The sequence below is a fragment of the Tiliqua scincoides genome, chromosome 12 (assembly GCF_035046505.1).
Source record: "Tiliqua scincoides isolate rTilSci1 chromosome 12, rTilSci1.hap2, whole genome shotgun sequence".
Classification (NCBI taxonomy): domain Eukaryota; kingdom Metazoa; phylum Chordata; class Lepidosauria; order Squamata; family Scincidae; genus Tiliqua; species Tiliqua scincoides.
This window is the reverse complement of record NC_089832.1, coordinates 15,972,283-15,991,745: the sequence shown is the minus strand read 5'-3', so window position 1 is coordinate 15,991,745 and position 19,463 is coordinate 15,972,283. Positions and strand designations below refer to the sequence as shown.

The 19,463-nt window shown below is 47.8% G+C and overlaps 1 protein-coding gene across 1 annotated transcript in view; it reads right to left on the bottom strand.

Moving 5' to 3' along the window:
• Positions 1-10,733, bottom strand: part of LOC136663106 (synaptotagmin-like protein 2) — a 50,367-nt gene extending 39,634 nt beyond the window's left edge. The window contains exon 1 of the mRNA XM_066640049.1: positions 10,602-10,733. The gene's annotated coding sequence lies outside the window, so the exon portion shown is untranslated. The remainder of the gene's footprint in view (positions 1-10,601) is intronic.
• Positions 10,734-19,463: the final 8,730 nt, after the last annotated feature.

Here is a 19,463-nt window from a genome sequence, read left to right as displayed (position 1 = left end):
AGAGCTTTTAGCTACCTGTAAAGGCACAATCCTAACCAGGTCTACTCAGAAGTAAGTCCTATTTTGTTCAGTGGGGCTTACTCTCAGGAAACTGTGGTTAGGATCGCAGCCTAAGGGTACAATCCTATGCACACTTTTCTGGGAGTAAGCCCCATTGACTAGAATGGGACTTACTTCTGAGTAGACATGCATAAGATTGGGCTGTTTGTCACTTTCGATGCTTTTAAGAAAAAGAAAAAGAGTAGAATAAACATTGCCCAGATCAAGGAATGTAGCACATCATCTCTATTCTAGGTGGTCCCTCTGCCTATAGATATTTTTCTCCATCCTTGATTTATTTTATTGTTCTATTTCAGTATTGATGAGTCACGTTTCTCTAGAACAGCAATTTTCAACCGACGTGTCATAAAAGGTCTGCGAGTGTGCGATTTGTGACCCCCTCCACCGGCCCAGGGACTGCTGTGTTGGTAGATCTGCCCCTTAGGATTGTGCTCAGAGTATCCGTCACTGTTGTTTATATATTTGGGCAGAAGGTCTGGTCTAGAGGTTGTTTATATGGGCAGGAGGTCTGGTCTAGAGGGTTGAGCCTCCATTTGCCTGAAGATAACATCCGAAGGTCGCCAGTTCGAGGCCACCGGCACCGTGCGACCTTGAAGCAGCTGACAAGCTGAGCCGAGTTATTCCATCTGCTCTGAGCGTGGGAGGATGGAGGCCAGAATGTGCGGCCAGATCAAGAAAGAAACTTCTGATTGTTGTGGTTTCTTGAAAGATAGAAACCTTCTTTCAAATTGTAAAAATGCCTACGGGGATTTAAATTGCCTGCCTATGTAAACCGCCTTGAATAAAGTCTAAGGAGAAATCTGAGGACCAAGAAAGGCAGTATAGAAATGCCTGTAGTATTATTATTATTATTATTTAGATAAATCTAAATATGAGCCTTTGGGAAAAACCTGCTTCTCACTCTCTTGTCCCAGTAGTCCCTTACTTTATCCTGGCAGCATGCAACCAAAAAAAAAGAAGAGAAGGTTACGCTCTGAGCCTGCAAAGAAAAGGGAGATTTGTCTTTATCAACATTCCTGCTTTGTTTGCTTCCTGAACTTGCAAGTTTAGTGCACAAAGGCCAAACCAATGACATGGGAAACCTGCCACCTGAAACCTGCCCCACATCAGCAGACTGGCTGCGACCGAGAGAATCTGTAACAAACACAGGGCACAGAATGGTTGCAAATTCATAGGAACAGGAGTTTGCACCTGTTGACCTTCCTGCCAAGCCACCACCTTAGGCAACTGTCTCAGTTGACCCCATGGGTGGACCTACACTGAGCAGAGAGATGGTTATACGGAAAGGCCATCGAATGAGAATTGGCCACAAACCAAGGTATTCACCAAAGTCAACGAGGTGAGCTCGACATCTTGACAACATTCAGGCTCGGCAAGGAGAATTACTGGCTTGGCAGAGGCCGACCTGAAACAAAGGCTACTGTGTGGATTATCACAAGTCACCAGGGAGGCCTCCTCCAATTCCACCTGTGCTTTTTCACCCTGAGGGTCAAGGTTGGCCGGCTATGTCAACATCGAGAAATAATCTCACCCTCCAGAAACGCTCCTCTGAATGCTTTCATTGTTTGAACGCAGCAATCTCCAAACAAGACCCTTGCAAGGAAAGTCGGGCATTATCTGCAATCTGTGGTGGCTTCTTCTTAGGTTGGGATACAAGAAAGGGGCTTTCATGTAATTTGGTGGTTATCACTCCTGTCAGGGGAACGACCAGGGAGAGATGAGCTGTACTGAATTGAGAATCAGGGGTCCTCAACCTTCAGGTGCCAGTGGGCACCAGGGGATGCAGACACAGCCAGGCTGAAAGCGGACAGGGTCAAGCAGCAGCATCACGACCTCTTCTCCAGCCTGGGGTAGTGACTTGTGGCGTCACCCTCTGAGGGCACAGACATGGAAATAATCAGGGGTGACGTAACGTCGTCACTGCCAATTACTTCTGGGTTGTGAGCCGCTGGCGAAAAAGGCACGTGGTTCAAGTAGGAGCCAAATGCCTTCTTTATGTCGAGAAGGTGGCAGTGGCTAAAAGGCGGCGGTGGATGCAGCCTCATAAACCTGTTGCCGCAGCCTGTTTCTCTTGCTGCTGTCCTCCTTCCGTCTCCTTGGAGGCTCAACTGCAAATCTGACAAAAGGGAGACCATGGCAGCTGCCATCTTGGCTGGGCCTCACATGGTACCCTCTCTGGTGTGGGACCATGGCGGACTGCCCCCCACAACCTGCTAGCTACACCACTGGAATCAAGAACACAACCTTGCGCTGCTACTAATCTTGCTGAAGCCTCTGTTAACTGGTGATGGAAGACCAGAAGAATAAATATGAGAGAGAGGAGAAGCAACCCTAACCCTAACCCCAACACTCTACCCTCTATTCTCTTCTGCTCTCCATACTTCCTCCACTCTGTGAAGCAGCACAAACATGCATGAGATCAGGCTTTAATTTATTTCAAACATTTCCATATATTTTTTGCTCTAAACTTCTGCTACAAGTTTCACCGTTATTAAAAACTGTTTGCTCATGAAGGGGCGGTGGCCATGAAGCTACCCTGGCCATGAAGTTTCATCAACATGAAACTGTGGCCATGAAGTTTCATCAACATGACGTTGCGGCCATGAAGCTGCCAATTAGGCAAGGATGAGCGGTGGCATGGAATGTTTATGAATACTCTACCTTCTGGAAATGACGTTGGAAGAATATTTGCAGGTCGGCATATAGGAGGGAAGGAATAGTTGTCTGCCTGGATGGATTAAACTCATGAGGGCCTGGAGAACAGAAATAATGTTGGGGGCAGGCTGAGACCCTGAAGTCTTAGGGAAGCTAAGGAGCAGAGAACTAGATGGAATGTGACTGAAGGAAGAGTGAAAAATAGACTGAGAAACCAGAGCCCAGGAAACACATGTAAATGAGTTAAACCATTTTTGACCAATGTTGCATATACACAACTGGGATCATTAAGGATGAAGAAAAAGCAGATGAGATAAAGAACCGAGGGCGTAATCCTATCCAATTCTCCAGGGTCGGTGCAGTGGTGTCTGCGGGAAGTGAGCTGCACCCTTTGGTGGGGAGGCAGTCCCAGAGGCCTCCTCAAGTTGCATTGCAGCTGCACCAGTGCCGGAAAGTTGGATAGGATTGGGCCCTGAGACAACAAATAGGACAGGAGAAACTGAGGAATCCAATTCATATTATTGATTTGAGCCAAGTAGCCAATTTTTCTGCTTCTAAGGACACAATCCTAACCAGGTCTACTCGGAAGTAAGTCCTATTTTGTTCAGTGGGGCTTACTCTCAGGAAAGCGCGGTTAGGATTGCAGCACAAGACATGATTCTTGGTGGCAAGGTCTTAAAAAAGAGGCAACATCCTTAGACGGATTCCCACCAATGATGAAGAACAGCAAATAGACTTTATGGGGTGGGAGGGGAGTATGTAATGGACAATTTGCATTCAGATATACTAAATGCTTCTCAGTGGAGATTATTTAGCAGACACCATCCCCCCCCCACGCCCGCCCCCCCATCACAGCTGTAGTTCAAATATTTGGGGAATTGTGTTGATTATAGAGGTGGAGACTGTTGGTCTATGTCTCGATGACAGGATGTAGCTTCTTATAATGTCTGCATTGTTTGATCACTGGGCCGCTGAACATATTGTCAGGCCCTTGTCCTATGTGGCATGTCAATAGAACGAATGTTTCCTGTACTGCCAATTTGCATGGAAAACACACATTGGGTAGAATGAATATTTGATCTAAAATGAGCTCCCTTCCGTTTGCTGCCCCACATGGAAAATGTTCACAAGGGACACAATCCAGATCTAAATGTATTTTTAGACTGTACTGAGCAGTTCTTTGGTGGCTGTTTTTTTCCCCCCTAAGAAACAGGGGTGGTTCCATAGGTGGGGCCTCTGTCCACAACTGACCCCTGGCCAACCTGAGGATCTTCTGCTGCCCATGTCACCTCCTCCAGTAAGCCAGTATCCATGGAGAGGTTTACTACAAAATTGCGGGGGAGGGGGATGGTGACTCTTCTTCCCAGTGTCACATTACAATCCCTGAACATCCTTCAATGCTTCATCAGGTCTAGGGTATCTGAGAATTATTCAGTAGCACCAGGGAAAGAAAGAGGGTGTATCCACTGCTTCCTAGTTAAGCCCTCCATTGGGTTCTGGGTCCTTGACTGGCTTACCAGGGGACAACGAGAAACAATGGCAACACCATCTCCTCTTCTTCTTCTGATGTAATTCTTCAGATCTTTCTGCCATTGCTCTCCACCTTTGCCCAGTATGGTGAAGGGCTCTAGGGGGCATAGGTGATGGAAGCTAAAGGAATTTACTTCACAGTCAATAGACATCAGACTGCAACTCTAAGACAGTCTAGGGCCCAGCAATTTTCAGCTGGTGGGCCGTGGCACACTGGTGTGACGCAAATGGTCTGCAGGTGTGTCATGGGAGATTTGGGGGGATCATTAATTAGTAGACACATCGGGTAATATGAGCCCCCCCCCATGGCTGTGTGGTGTGCCTTGTCGTAAAAAAACTGATGGTGTGCCCTGAACATTTTAGTGCCTTGTCAGTGTGCTGAAAGATGAAACATGTTGAAAAGTCACTGGTCTAGGCCATCCACTGCATCTTCCACATTCTGCTTGCGTTTGAGGCTCTTGGCCAACTGATCTTTGTAAATGGAGAGCCAGGTAGTTAGGAAAGGTTTGGTGCTGGTTGAAGTCGGCAGCCGTTGGGCAGCTGGACAGTTGTGATGACAATGGAGGGGTCAGGTGAGGGGAATGAGCATGGCAGCACTAATGACCACACAAAGATGGAAGAAGCAGCAAGGTGATGCACCACCTCAAGCACTATGGGAGCTTGAGCGAGGGCAGGAAGGAAAGAACTACAGGACACAGGACGAAGTGTGCGGGCTCAAGGTCCTTAACTGCTCCTACTTGGTAAGCATTGTGGAAGGGCCCCCAATGTTTAGACTGGTTCCAAGAATTGCAGAGGACTAATTGACATCATAATTACAGAGCAAGAGTGACCATCAGCATTGCATTCATCAAGACCCACAAGGTTGCAGAAGCACAACTAAGGCTGCAATCCTAACCACACTTTCCTGAGAGTAAGCCCCATTGAACAAAATAGGACTTACTTATGAGCAGACCTGGTTAGGATTGTGCCCTAAATGTACAATTGCCCTGGGTGAGCTCTCTGAAAAGAGACCAGCGTCATAAGAACATAAGAACAGCCCCACTGGATCAGGCCATAGGCCCATCTAGTCCAGCTTCCTGTATCTCACAGCGGCCCACCAAATGCCCCAGGGAGCACACCAGATAACAAGAGACCTCATCCTGGTACCCTCCCTTGCATCTGGCATTCTGACATAGTCCATTTCTAAAATCAGGAGGTTGCGCATACACATCATGGCTTGTACCCCGTAATGGATTTTTCCTCCAGAAACTTGTCCAATCCCCTTTTAAAGGCATCCAGGCTAGATGCCATCACCACATCCTGTGGTAAGGAGTTCCACAGATCAAAGACTTAGGTCCAAAGACTTAGAGTTCCAAAGACTTAGGTCTTTAACCTAAGCAGCAGGGCACAGATCAGAATAATCAGAAAACAGCCACAAGTCCCAAGAGATGGTTGTCTCCCATGGTGGTGACTCAACATGCCATCTGAAAGACAAATTGATCCATTTGGAATCACCTCCAAGTACTGATTTGATTTCTTGAGCCAAGGAGACCTGTTCTTCACTCCTAATGTAGATCTAAGGGTCACTGACCATGGCCAGAATGGGTTTTTATTCACTCCAAGCTTGGTTGGAACATTCCTGGAGATAACTTGCTCCTGGTTCTGTTTTATCATCTTTCAGAGCTATAGATAACAATATGGTTGATAATGTAATCAAAGGGAGTCAGCTGCAACACAGTGAATGCATTGTCCTTGCTGTGGTTATAGGGCTTTTATACTGGCAGGGAAAGGGAAGGCTTCCTTGAGGGGGCAGGGCGAAATAGCTTGGTGCAAAGGGGCAGGATATTTGAAATGAACTCTGCAATCCGTGACAAGGGGATGAAAGAGAGGCTGCAGGCATCTCTCTCAGAGGAAGAAATGGAGCTAAAACGGCCCTTCATACACACCAGTGGTGTAGTGTCAAATGGTAAATTGCAGGAGCTTGCCCTGACATGCACTGCTCCAGCCAACCAACTCCCCCCCCCCACTAAAACTATACTACAAATCAACCTTAAATTTCTTCATTAAAATGATTTCTTTTCCTGCCACTTATTCCCACTCTGAAACTCACTAGATTTCATTTAACCCATTTTTGCCCAGCTCACAGGTGTGTACACATTTGATCCCTGTTGTGTCTAGGCAACATTTGGCAAAAATGGTTTAAAGATCTAGCTTGTGTCACCCCAAACATCAGAGCCGGTTGCAATGGTTTCACAACCAGTGTCTCAAACGGAAAAGTGGGGTTAAAAGTAGCCTAAATAAATATAACAGGTATTTTACAGTGCAAACCTCTGCCTGTTTAACCAGAAGATTCAGGTTCTAGAGGAACCAGAAATCAGCCTAGAGGAAGTACCTGGCTCAAGGTCATGTAAATGAACTTTTCCTTAACAGCCAGGTGGGAATTTGGACCTGGGGCTTCCTGCTCCTAATCCAGAACCCTACAACTGGCTGTCAGAAGGGCCTCTGACTTGCAAGATTATTTGCTTACAAGTTGCATAACAATGGTAAAAACATAATGCCAATGGAGCAATTTTTAAACACGTCATCCAGTTAGCTAAGAGAGTCAGGTAACTGTTCACCAAAAACTCTTATCAAGTGAAACAGTGTCACCGGTTTCCCCATGAAAGACATTCCATCAAGGCATCCAACATAAAAAGAGCCCCAATGGATCAGACCAAAGGCTCATGTAGTCCAGCTTCTTGGATTGCACAGTGGCCCACCAGATGCCTCAGGACACACGCAAAACAACAAGACGGCCCATTTCCACTCCCTTGCATCTGGTATTCTGAGATAGCCTATTTCTAAAACCAGGAAGTTTCACGTACCCATCATGGCTTGTAACCTGTGATGGACTTTTCCTCCATAAATCTTCCCAATCCCCTTTTAAAGGCATCTAGGTCAGACACCATCACCACATCCTGTGGCAAGGAGTTCCTCAGCTCAATTACCTGCTGGGTAAAGAAATATTTTCTTTTGTCTGTTCTAACTCTCCCGACGCTCAATTTTAGTGGATGCCCCCTGGATCTGGTGTTGCGTGTAAGGGAAAAGAACATCTGTCTATCCACTCTATCCACCCCCTGCATGTCTCAATCATGTCCCCTATCAACTGATGTCCCAGATGCTCCATCAAGGCTTCCCAAGAGCAACCTTTGAGAGGCATAGAATGGGCAGCACAAGAACCGCACCACTTGTGAGTCACAGATCCTGAGATGTTCATGATAATACTTACGTACCTGTTCCTCACATGAGCAGCTATCACTGATTGGAAGGGCCACAAATGCCTTCTTAGAAGAGCAGTTCAAATCAATATGTCACAACAGCTAATGATTTCAAGCACTGTTGGAAGAACAGGTGAGGAAAGAGGATCTGGAACACCCCAGGAGAATCCCAGAATTCAAATCCGACCTGGAAGCTACAGCAACTTACAGCAGTAAGTCCCACCTTCTCACTTTATATATCAGGGCAGGGTGTACTTCCTCAGGCTACAATCCTATCCACACTTTCCTGGGAGTAAGCCCCATTGACTGAAATGGGATTCCAAGTAACCATGGCTAGGACTGGGCTGTCAATGAGACAGGAAAGGCACTTCTCACATGCTCTGGGGTACTTTTGTCGTTGCCCCACATAAATGGCCCCAGAGAGCTTCATTTCTATGCTGTTTGCACAGGACATGATGGAGGAAGGTTCTTTCTCTCCTCCAAGAAGGTAGGAACTAAAAGATAACATACTGGCACTGACTGATGGTTTGTTTGTTTTGACCTCAAAAGGCCTCTCCCATGTCAGTGTGCAAACGGCATTGAAAGGAAGCATTTTACTGTTGGATTGGCAAGTGAGAACCGAGGCCAGCTCAGCACAGCTGCTTGCAGGGGGGAGTGTGGAGGGGTGTGTGTCAAGCCCAGAGCTTTGCTTTCCCCCTATGATTCTATAGAGGAGCAATTTTCAACCTTTTTCATCTCCTGGCACACTGACAAGGCACTAAAATGGTCAAGGCACACCATCAGGTTTTTGACAATTGACAAGGCACACCACGCTGCTAGTGGGGGACTCGCATTCCCATTGGCCCTACTAATAAATGACCTCCCCCAAATTCCTGTGGCAAACCTGTGGACCACTCATGACACACCAGTGTGCCATGGCACACTGGTTGAAAATGCTTGCTCTAGAGCCTGAAAGCAGTCGGGGATGACCCAACCATGGAGACAAGCTACTACAAACAAAGGCCCGGGGGGCCAAAATCCCACGGCTCCCTGTCACACAACAGAGAACAAGATAGTCATTGCCTACACACCAGCAATTTTCCACATTTTTCTTCTCCTGGCACACTGACCTCTATGGTCTTCACCTCTTGTGAGGTCACTTCTGGTTTACCTGCATTTCAAGGGGCTCAGTTAAGGCTCTCCTGATCTCCATCAGTTATGCATTTGCAGAAGGAAGAACAGGAGTGGTGGAGACTCAGCAAAAGCAAGAACATAGTATCCCTGTAACCTCTTGAGCAGACCGAGTATACTCTTACTATACAATGGACCCTCTTTCCCCGCAGACTTGGCAACTACGTTTTTGAACATCTGGAGGTGCCAAGTCTGTGGTTGGAGAGCCTCAGAGGACCTCCCAGATGTGACTGGAAGGCAATTCTGGCTTGTGTTGGAACCTTCTGGTCATGTCCAGAGGCACAAGGAGGCCATGTGCGGCCTCCTCGCACCTCCTGGACACAACTGGCCGTGGAATTAGGGAGTCCTAGAATGGATCCCCCAAGGATACTGAGGGCCCACTGTATTAGGGCCCAATTCTATCCAACATTCCAGCACCGATGCAGCCATGCCACTGAGGCTTCCTCAAGGTAAGGGAATACGCTTGGGTATTTATCTTTCATATAAATAGCCTGCCCTTCCCCCAAGGTGCACAGGACTGTGTACTGTACATGACTCTTCCCCACTCTTTTTATCCTCTCAACCAGGGGTGCCCAAACCCCGGCCCTAGGGCCACTTGCGGCCCTCAAGGTCTCTCAATGCGGCCCTCAGGGAGCCCCCAGTCTCCAGTGAGCCTCTGGCCCTCCGGAGATTTGTTGGAACCTGCACTGGCCCGACGCAGCTGCTCTCAGCATGAGGGTGACTGTTGGACCTCTCACAGCTCTCACATGAGCTGTGGGATGAGGGCTCCCTCCACTGCTTGCTGTTTCATGTCTGTGGCAGCAAAGGAAAGGCCGGCCTTGCTATGTGCAAGGCCTTTTATAGGCCTTGATCTATTGCAAGACCTTCATTCATTCATATAAGTTCCATCTCTAATATATTCATTTATTTAAATTTATTCAAATTTGAAATGTAAATTAATTCTTTTTTTTCCCCCAGCCCCTGACACAGTGTCAGAGAGATGATGTGGCCCTCCTGCCAAAAAGTTTGGACACCCGTGCTCTCAACCAACCTGTGCTATAAGTTAGATTTATTCAAGATCACCCAATAAGTTTCATGGCTGTGCAGGGATTGGAACCCAAGTCTTCCAGCTCCCAGCCCAACACAGGAGCCCCGCTAGATCAGGCCAAAGGCCCATCCAGTCCAGCGTCCTGAATCTCACAGTGCCCCACCAGAGGCCGCAGGGAGCACGCAAGACCACAAAAGACCTTGTTGCCACTCCCTTGAGTCTGGCATTCTGAGGTAGCCCACTTCTAAAACCAGGAGGTTGCACTTACCCATCACGGCTTGTAACCTGTGATGAACTTTTCCTCCAGAAAGCCATCCAATCCCCTTCTAAAGGCATCTAGGCCAGATGCACATCCTGTGGCCAGACTAATTGCATGTCAAGTAAAGGCAATCCGTGTCAGTGGCAAGGAGTTCCACAGACTAATGACAGACAGGCTTTAAGAAGTAATTAGACTAATTGCATGCTGGGTAAAGGTAATCCATGTCAGTTGCAAGGAGTTCCACAGACAGACAGGCTTTAAGAAATACCACTGCACCACACTGTCTCTCTGGTTAAACTCAGAGAAACTCTCTCTCCATCACCTCCTACATCACTCCACACCTAGCTCCCCCCCCCAGAACCAGACCAAACACAGCTCCCCAACAGCTTTGCCAACACGTGTTTGTCACATTCAGATGGTTGGAGGTGCTCCTTTTTAAAAAAAACAAAGCAAAACATGCCAGGCTCCATTGTACTTAAAAAAATGGGGGGGGGCAGTTGTCCCCACCTAGAGACCCCCCCACCCCAGCAGATCGAGCTGCCCCCCAAGTTGGCAGGGCTTCACGTGTGAATGGAGTTGGGTTGACCCGGGAACTGCTGGAGTTGCCAGCGCTGTGCGCACTGGAGTGCCAGTGGCGGCGCGTTCCGCAGATCGCGGGGCTTACCTGGCGAGGGATCAGCGCTGGGGGGGACGGCAGAGGCTGGAGCAGAAGCGCTGCGCCCCCCTCACCTGGCGAGAGGGTCATGCCGGCCTCCCACCGAGGAGCGCTCGCTGCCCTGCCTGGCTCCGGCTCCCCTCCTCCTCCAGCCCTTGCTTTGCGAGCCCTCGACCTGGAGCACACCCAAGTGCGCCGCAGAGGTGCCAAAACCCGGACTGGATCCCTCTGGCGTGGCTCTGGCTCTCTGCCCCGGGAGGAGCCAGCAGCAGGCGCTGGGGTGGGGGCGAGGCGACAAAATCTGGAGCAGAGAAAGAAACTCCCCAACTTTCCAAACTTCTGAGCATCACCAGGACCCACTTTTTTAAATGGCACTCTCAGAACCCACCTCGGTTTACTAGAATGGAAAGAAAGGAGATTTGGAAATCATCAATCAGTCAATTTATAACTAATAATCGCCATGGAAAGACCCTCAAGCACTTATCTCCTTAGATTGACACATGCTTGCAAATTTCAGGAGCTCAGCTCTTGCTGGGCAATGAGCAGCTACCTTGCTAACTGCAGGAGCTGCGCTAATTGCTGGCTAATTAGCAGCTACAGTATCTCATTTTTCAATAGCCTCAGGGCAATTAGAACCCAAGCCTAGCCATGTCTACTCAGAAGTAAATCCCGTTGTAGCCAATGGGGCTTACTCCCAGGGAAGTGTGGCTAAGACTGTAGCCTAAGGGCCCAATCCTATCCAACTTTCCAGCACGGGTACAGCCGTGCCAATGGGGTGTGCGTTGCATCCTGCGATGGGGGGAGCAGTTGTGGAGGCCTCCTTAAGGTAAGGGGATGTTTGTTCCCTTGCTACAGGCCTGCATTATGGCTGCATCAGCGCTGGAACATTGGCTAGGATTGGGTCCTTAGTTATCTGAACTTTCCATCAGCCTTTGGCAACCCACCAAAAATGAGGTTGTGACCCAACGGTGGGTCCCGACCACAGTTTGGGAACCCCTGCTCTAGGTGAGTTTGGCCAGCTTGCTAACCACAACACCCACAAGGGTAAACACTTGGGTGAAGTCAGTTGTGGAGGACTACGGAGGAGGAGGGATCACAATGTTCCTTACTTTGCCAGGGGCTGGGGGCTGCCACCCTAGCCACACTTACCTGGGAGTAAGCCCCATTGCCTATAAAGGGATTTACTCCTGAGTAGACATGCCTAGGACTGGGCTCTGGGTCTCCTGCACAACTGAGTTGCCCTGTTTTCTTCCTCTAGCTGGGAGAAAACATTCATGGTGGCCAGTTAGTTTCTCCCTTCCCCCTTTCTAGCGCTGGGAGCTCAGTGGGTTAAAGTTGGATGCAGTGAGTCATTGTGGTAGTTGGTTGTGTTGGTTCCTGGATCGAAGGAATCACCTGCCATCAAACTGGGACTGGCCCGGCTGTCTGGACTGGAGGAGGGACTCATTTCTGAATGAATGGCTGCACTGTTTCATGTTTATGGAGCTGCCTGTACCTGCACTTGACTGCACCTGGGAATAACTGCACCTGGGTATAGGTGGCCAATGACTGAACCCAGGCATACAGGTATACCTGGGGTACAGTTTTCAGTGCAATCCTGTATGTCTACACATCTCACTGAGTTCGATGGGACTTACTCCCAGGTAAGTGTGTACAGGTGAGCCCCCTGTATCTACAGGGGTTCTGTTCTGGAACCCCCTGTGGATAGCTGAATCTGTGGATATGGGGGGATGCCCTCCCTGGAGGTGAAGGGAGCTGTGTTCCCTTGCCTCCAGAGGGTCTTCTGAGTGTCCACCAGTGGCCTCTGTAGGCTTGAGAATAACTGTTAGATTGTAAAACCCCAAGTGATGTTTTTATTGCCTCATAGGGCATTCTGGGGAACCTCTGGGGGGCACAAAGGAGGGGGAGGGGCATGGATCCAATCCAATCTGCGGGTTAACTGAACCCACAGATATGGAATTGGCAGATGGACTCCCCTATATAGGATGGTAGTCTTAAATGTGTGAACAGCCCCAAAGCCTCTGTGATCAGGGCCAGGGTTACCAAATGCAAAGGGGGTCAGGATGTCAATACCAGTGGTTCTCACACATTTAGCACCCATACAAAAGAACCCACTTTTTAGAATGAGAATCTGTCAGGACCCACTGGAAGTGTTGTCATCATCAAGCAGGAAAATATTTTTAACAATCCTAGGCTGCAATCCTAGCCACACTTTACCTAGGAGTAAGTCCCATTGACTGTCATTGTTAAAAGAATATGCATAGTAGCTTGTTAAAAGTACAGGTCTGTAACTTTTCTCCAAAGGCAGTCACATACCATGGTAGCATCAAGTCTAATATATTAAAAATAAAAAATTGAAATGAATGGGGACCCACCTGAAATTGGCTCGCAACCCATCTAGTGGGTCCCGACCCACATTTTGAGAAACACTGGCTTATATCTTTAACTATTGTCTAGAAGAGGGAATTTGGGGGCAGCTCAACAGGAGAGTGTTCAAAAAGCTGCACCTGCTTTGTACATTCCAAAAGCATTATATCAAAGCAAATTATTATCATCACTGGGCATTTTCTCAAGTGGAGACTGAACTCCATTTGAAGTGTTGGATGTCCATAATTGTGGGGCCATTTGGAGAACAAAAATAGTGAAAGTGGCTAATCTGTTCCATGTGTTCATGGCAACCACTTCATTGGTTCGCCTTCCAAAAGGTTACTTGTTACCAAGGTAATGAATTGATTCAAGGTAATCTGTTTGGACTTTTGAAGATGCTGGTGATGTGATCTGAACTGAAGGCCATGGACAATTAACTAATGAGAGTCATATATATTTCTTTGCAATTTCAGACCCTGAGCAGGTTCCAGTAAACTTAAAACAGTAATGCATTAAAACCACATCCAAAGGAATCCAAATGCCCATGTTTATTGCATTGGGGGTAACTTCTTAGAAGGATTGAGGTGTTAACAGCAGGTGTATGAAACCTGCATTTGGCTTTGAACTGTGAGTTGTTGGACAAGTTTTTTTAAGTCTTGGGAAATGCACTGGCCGGTGCCAAACGGATTATGAATTGTGTTACTCGGAGTCATAAGGCCGTAATGTTCCCTGCATTTGAAGCTGCTGCCAATCTCCGGCGTGCAATTATAAGAAAAAGTAATGGGCCATGAGCATTCAGGATTTATAAAGTCTCATGTCAATGAACTTGAGAAACCAAGTATGGAAAAATGAATAGCAAGGTCGGGAAACAGGTATGAGCTATGCTGCTCTTCAAATAGTAGGAATCAGGTCAGTGCAGGGTTAGCTTAACATAAGAACATAACATAAGAACATAAGAACAGCCCCACTGGATCAGGCCATAGGCCCATCTAGTCCAGCTTCCTGTATCTCACAGCGGCCCACCAAATGCCCAGGGAGCACACCAGATAACAAGAGACCTGCAAGGCTTCCTGGGAATTGTAGTTAAGAACATAAGAACAGCCCCACTGGATCAGGCCATTGGCCCATCTAGTCCAGCTTCCTGTATCTCACAGCGGCCCACCAAATGCCCCAGGGAGCACACCAGATCACAAGAGACCTGCAAGGCTTCCTGGGAATTGTAGTTAAGAACATAAGAACAGCCCCACTGGATCAGGCCATAGGCCCATCTAGTCCAGCTTCCTGTATCTCACAGCGGCCCACCAAATGCCCCAGGGAGCACACCAGATCACAAGAGACCTCATCCTGGTGCCCTCCCTTGCGTTTGGCATTCTGACAGAGCCCATTTCTAAAATCGGGAGGTTGCACATACGCATCATGGCTTGTAACCAGTAATGGATTTTTCCTCCAGAAACTTGTCCAGAGACCGAGGACTCTTGTGAATGGTCTCAAGCCGCCCAACGGAAAGACCAAATACAAATTTAAAATAAAACAAAGCCCAGGGGCCTCTGGTTTTGTGAAATCTGACTGTTTGCAAAAGGCAAGCTGAGATGGTGATGAGGAATGGAGCATCTACCATTTAGGACAGCCACAATTCCAGGTTCTTGGAACAACAGTTGACCCCTGATATGACCTGTTTGGACTTGCAGACTCAGGAAAAGCCTACCTAGTAGGGCTGTTATCCATTAAAATAAATTTGATTTGACTGAAGAAACTACACAGATGAAATTTGCCCAGGTTTGCATATGGTGAAAAAAGCAGCTTTGAAGAAAAAAGTATGCTTTTTTAAGGTGCATGCACTAGTGTAACTTGGGGGGGGGGCGTCAGCAGGAGCAAGTGACCCCAGGTGGCACACCCCGGGGGGGGCAGTGCGTCACACCCATGATGAACCACCTCCCATGCAGTGGGTGGGGCAATGCCCTGTGCGGTGGGCATAGTGAAGCACCATTGCTCTGCCAGCACTGGGATTTTGGCTCTAACCTTTGATAGAATAGAGATATTTCAATATGGTTTGTTTCATTGCAATCTGCATAAAATGACACATCGACTGATAGATAACATGATGGTATGATTCAAAAGTACCAAGATTTAAATGCCTGCACCCCTCTAGCGATACCACTGCTCTGGCTAGACAAGAAGGCTTGGAGCTCCACTCCTCCTCAATCACACCTCTACCCTCTGGGCAAGGATCTGCCTTTTCACTTAACTTGCGCCATGTGTCATGCACCTTGATGGTGCTATATAAACAAACAAATACCTCATCTTCACTTTGCACAGCTGAAGTTATAACCCTCCTTATGCGAAGCGGGTGAGAAACATCTTTGTGTGTTCAAAACCATGTGTTCAAGGCCGTGTGTTTAAAAAACACTCTTCAGTGATAGGAAATGAGCACTGGTTTAAACCAGGGGTGCCCAAACCCCAGCCTGGGGGCCACTTAAGGCCCTCTAGGACTCCCAATCCGGCCCACAGGGAGCCCTCAATCTCCAATGAGACTCTGGCCTTCCAGAGACTTGCTGGAGCTCATGCTGACCCGGGGCAACTGCTCTCAGCTTGAGGGCGACAGTTTGACCTCTTGCATGAGCTGTGGGACGAGGGCTCCCTCCATTGCTTGTTGTTTTATGTCTGTGATACAGCAGCAGTAGTGAAGGAAAGGCTGGCCTTGCTTTGTGCAAGGCCTTTTATAGGCCTTGAGCTATTACAAGACCTTCATTCATTCATATAAGTTCCATCTCTAATGTATTGATTTGTTTAAATTTATGTAAATTTGAAATGTAAATTAATTCTCTCCCCCCCCCCCCCCGGCCCTCTGACAGTGTCAGAGAGATTATGTGGCCCTCCTGCCAAAAAGTTTGGACACCCCTGGTTTAAACCAACAATTGAATGCACTAAGCATCAATGATACATGGGTCTCCTTATGTGTAAACGCATGTGCTTGATCTTTGCAACGGGTCCTTTGCCAGCGGTGTATGGATGACCTAGCCATGCTTAGAGGAAGCTGCTTTTTGACAAAGACAGAAAATTTCTAGTTACGTTAATTAACTGTGCTCCAAAACAACTGGAACCAACTAGAGGGGCAGGTGTCCCTAGACTTTAGAGCCCAATCCTAACTGCACCTAGCACCGCTGGAATAATCATTCCAGCAGTACTAAGCACTTCCCAGTTGTCACAAAAGGTAACAAGCCAGGGTGCAAGGGCTGACCACCTGTTGGATGCAGTGAATGGCTAGCTCCACAAGACAGCAGACTCTGGATGCCTGCCACCCCAGGTAGGATTGCACAGGAGTAGGAGGAAGGCAGCAGTGGGCAGAATGGGGTGCCGACGGGGCTGGATCAAGACCAGGAAGGGGGCAGGTCAGAAGCAGTAGCATCTGCTGAATCCAAGCGCCTACCCAGCCTGAACACTTCACAGCTCCACGTGAACTTGCATGAGTGATATAGCCAGTGCAGGTTTTAGTAGACCTACCAGGATGGGAGGTGTCTGGATGGTCTAACTCCCCCTTGGGATGCAGTGGATGCCATGTTGACACTACTGCAAACCCACACATGGAGTGAGGCTGGATTGGGCTGCCCATCCTATGTGAAGTTCAGAACCTAGTGCAAGAGATGAGTGTTACTGAATAATGGAGGAAACTGTGATCGTGGTGCTACCCAGTTCAACATATATGTAATGGGAAGGTTACCAGGGAGGGCCAACATGGACTTCTCAAAATCAAGGGTATTAGTTAAAGGCATGTATGCACTGCTGAAACAGAGACGCCTGCGTTGGCTCGGCCATGTCGTGAGAATGGATGATGGCCGGATCCCAAAGGATCTCCTCTATGGAGAACTCGTGCAAGGAAAGCGCCCTACAGGTAGACCACAGCTGCGATACAAGGACATCTGCAAGAGGGATCTGAAGGCCTTAGGAGTGGACCTCAACAGGTGGGAAACCCTGGCCTCTGAGCGGCCCGCTTGGAGGCAGGCTGTGCAGCATGGCAAAGAAGGAAGGCCCATAGCCAGGGAGACAGACCAGGGACAGACTGCACTTGCTCCCAGTGTGGAAGGGATTGTCACTCCTGAATCGGCCTTTTCAGCCACACTAGCCGCTGTGCCAGAACCACCAGCCAGAGCGCGATACCAGAGTCTTTCGAGACTGAAGGTTGCCAGCATGCGAAGACAAGGAAGTTGTAAAAAGCAAGGAGGCTTCCTTTGGAAAATTGAAGTCTTGCCCAAATGAGAACAAAAAAGAACATTTTTTTTCCTGGCAAAAGAAATGTAAGTGGACAATATGGGGCATACAAAGAGAATATAAATATAAATATATAGCTAAAGACAGCATGGCAAGCAATAAAAATTTCTTCAAATACATCAAAAGCAGGAAACCTGCCAGGGAGATGATTGGACTGTTGGATAACAAGGGACTAAAAGGGACATTTCAAAAGGATAGGAAAAGAGACTGGAAATGTTTTTCATTTGTCTTCACTACAGAACATGGAGGGCAAGCACTGTTGCCCAAACTGACCTTGTTAAAAAGAGAGTCTAAAGAACAGACCAGAAATGAGGATCTAGAGTAGCGGATTTCAACCTTTCTCATCTCATGGCAGTAAAATTTTTAGGGCACATTGCCAGTTTTTTGGACAATTGACAAGGCACACCAAGCTGCAGATGAGGGGCTTACACCCCTCAAAAAGCCCTACTAATTAATTACCCGACCTCAAACTCCCGTGGCACACCTGCGAACCATTCACGGCACACACACTGGTCAAAAATGGCTATTCAAAAATGGCAGTGTATTGACAAATGACAAATAAATCAACTCTGTGCCAGAAGATTGGAAAATAGCCAATGTAAACCCGTTATTAAAAAAAGGATCGAGGGGGAATATGAGAACTTACAGGTTGGTCAGCTTGAAGAGACTAGATCAAACATTAACAGAAAGCAGATAACTTCCTGCTTCCTGTTAACCGATCTAGCCCAATGTTTCTCACGGTTTGTCCTCTGTTGTACCACTTCACACGGTTCACCTATTCAAAGTACCACCAGAAGTAACTGATGATGACATCGCTGGTTACTTCTGGGTTGGGAGACCAGATGCAATGTGACAACTACCAGTTGGAGGCTCAGGGTGAACAGGAGGGCTTTTTCTAGCACTGAAAGCATGCTTTGGAGCTCTGCCCGCTGAGCCAAGCCTCCTACCACTGTTTGGTGCATTGCATTCCTGGTCTCGCTGCTGGCTTCTGGCCTGGTGTGTGGATAGTTCTGGTCCTGAGAGATCCTTATGCAAGGAGAGCAAAATCTAACTGAGTCACTTGTCTTTACACCTCTCTAATGGAAGTGTGAAGCTAGTGTCCTCCAGTGGTTGCAAGGTAGCCGTACACCTACTGCTGAATGCTGAGATATCCTGACAGCAGTGAACTCCCAGGTTCATGCTTTGTTCATGCCTTGTATGTATTTGTCACACTTTTATACCTCCTGTGCTTTAAGGAGCTCAGAGTGGTGTACATGGTTCCTCCCCTCCTTTTATCTGCACAACAACCCTGTGAGGTAGGCGAGGTTGAGAGTAACTGGCCCAAGGTCACCCAGCAAACTTTGTGGCTGAGTGGGGATTTGAACCTGGATCTCTACCAGTGGTGTAGGGGTAAGTCTTGAAGTGCAGAAGCTCAGCAAGGCACCACTCCCATAGCCAGCAGGACCTATTTCCAGATATATTTATATGGGTTTGATAAATCAATTGTCAAATCAATCAATCAACCAATTGATCAATCAGTCAATCAATCAGTCAATTGATAGTATGTCAATCAATCAATCAATCAATCAATCAATCAATCAATCAATCGAATAATCAGTCAATCAGTCAATCGATCAGTCAGTCAGTCAGTCAATCAATTGAACAATCAGTCAATCAGTCAATTGATCAGTCAGTCAGTCAATTGAACAGTCAGTCAGTCAGTCAATTGATCAGTCAATCAATCAGTCAGTCAGTCAGTCAATTGAACAATCAGCCAATCAGTCACTTGATCAATCAGTCAGTCAGTTAGTCAGTCAGTCAATCTGTCAGTTAATTGGTCAGTCAGCCAGTCAGTCAGTCAATTGATCAATCAGTCAATCAATTGATAATATTTCTTTCTAGATCTCCTTTTTTAAAGTCTGGTAAACCCAGGTGGGTCCCGACAGAGTGTCATTTAAAAAAAGTGGGTCCTGGTGCTACAAAGTTTGGGCACCTACCACTGGCTTATCGTTCAGCATTGCTCTTTGAATGGCTGTGAAGACTCCCAACACCATACTGGCCGGCCTACATTTCCCACAATGCCGGGGGCGCAGAGCAGAAACCGCGGACGCGCGCCCTCTAGAGGCCAAGGCGCTCATTGCATGCCCGAGGAAGGCGCTTTACCCGAAGCCCGGGCAAAGCCGGGCGGTGTCACGTGACCCGGCGTTCTCGTTCCCGAGCGCGGGCGAAGCGTGCGGTCTCGCGAGAACAGTCCTCCCG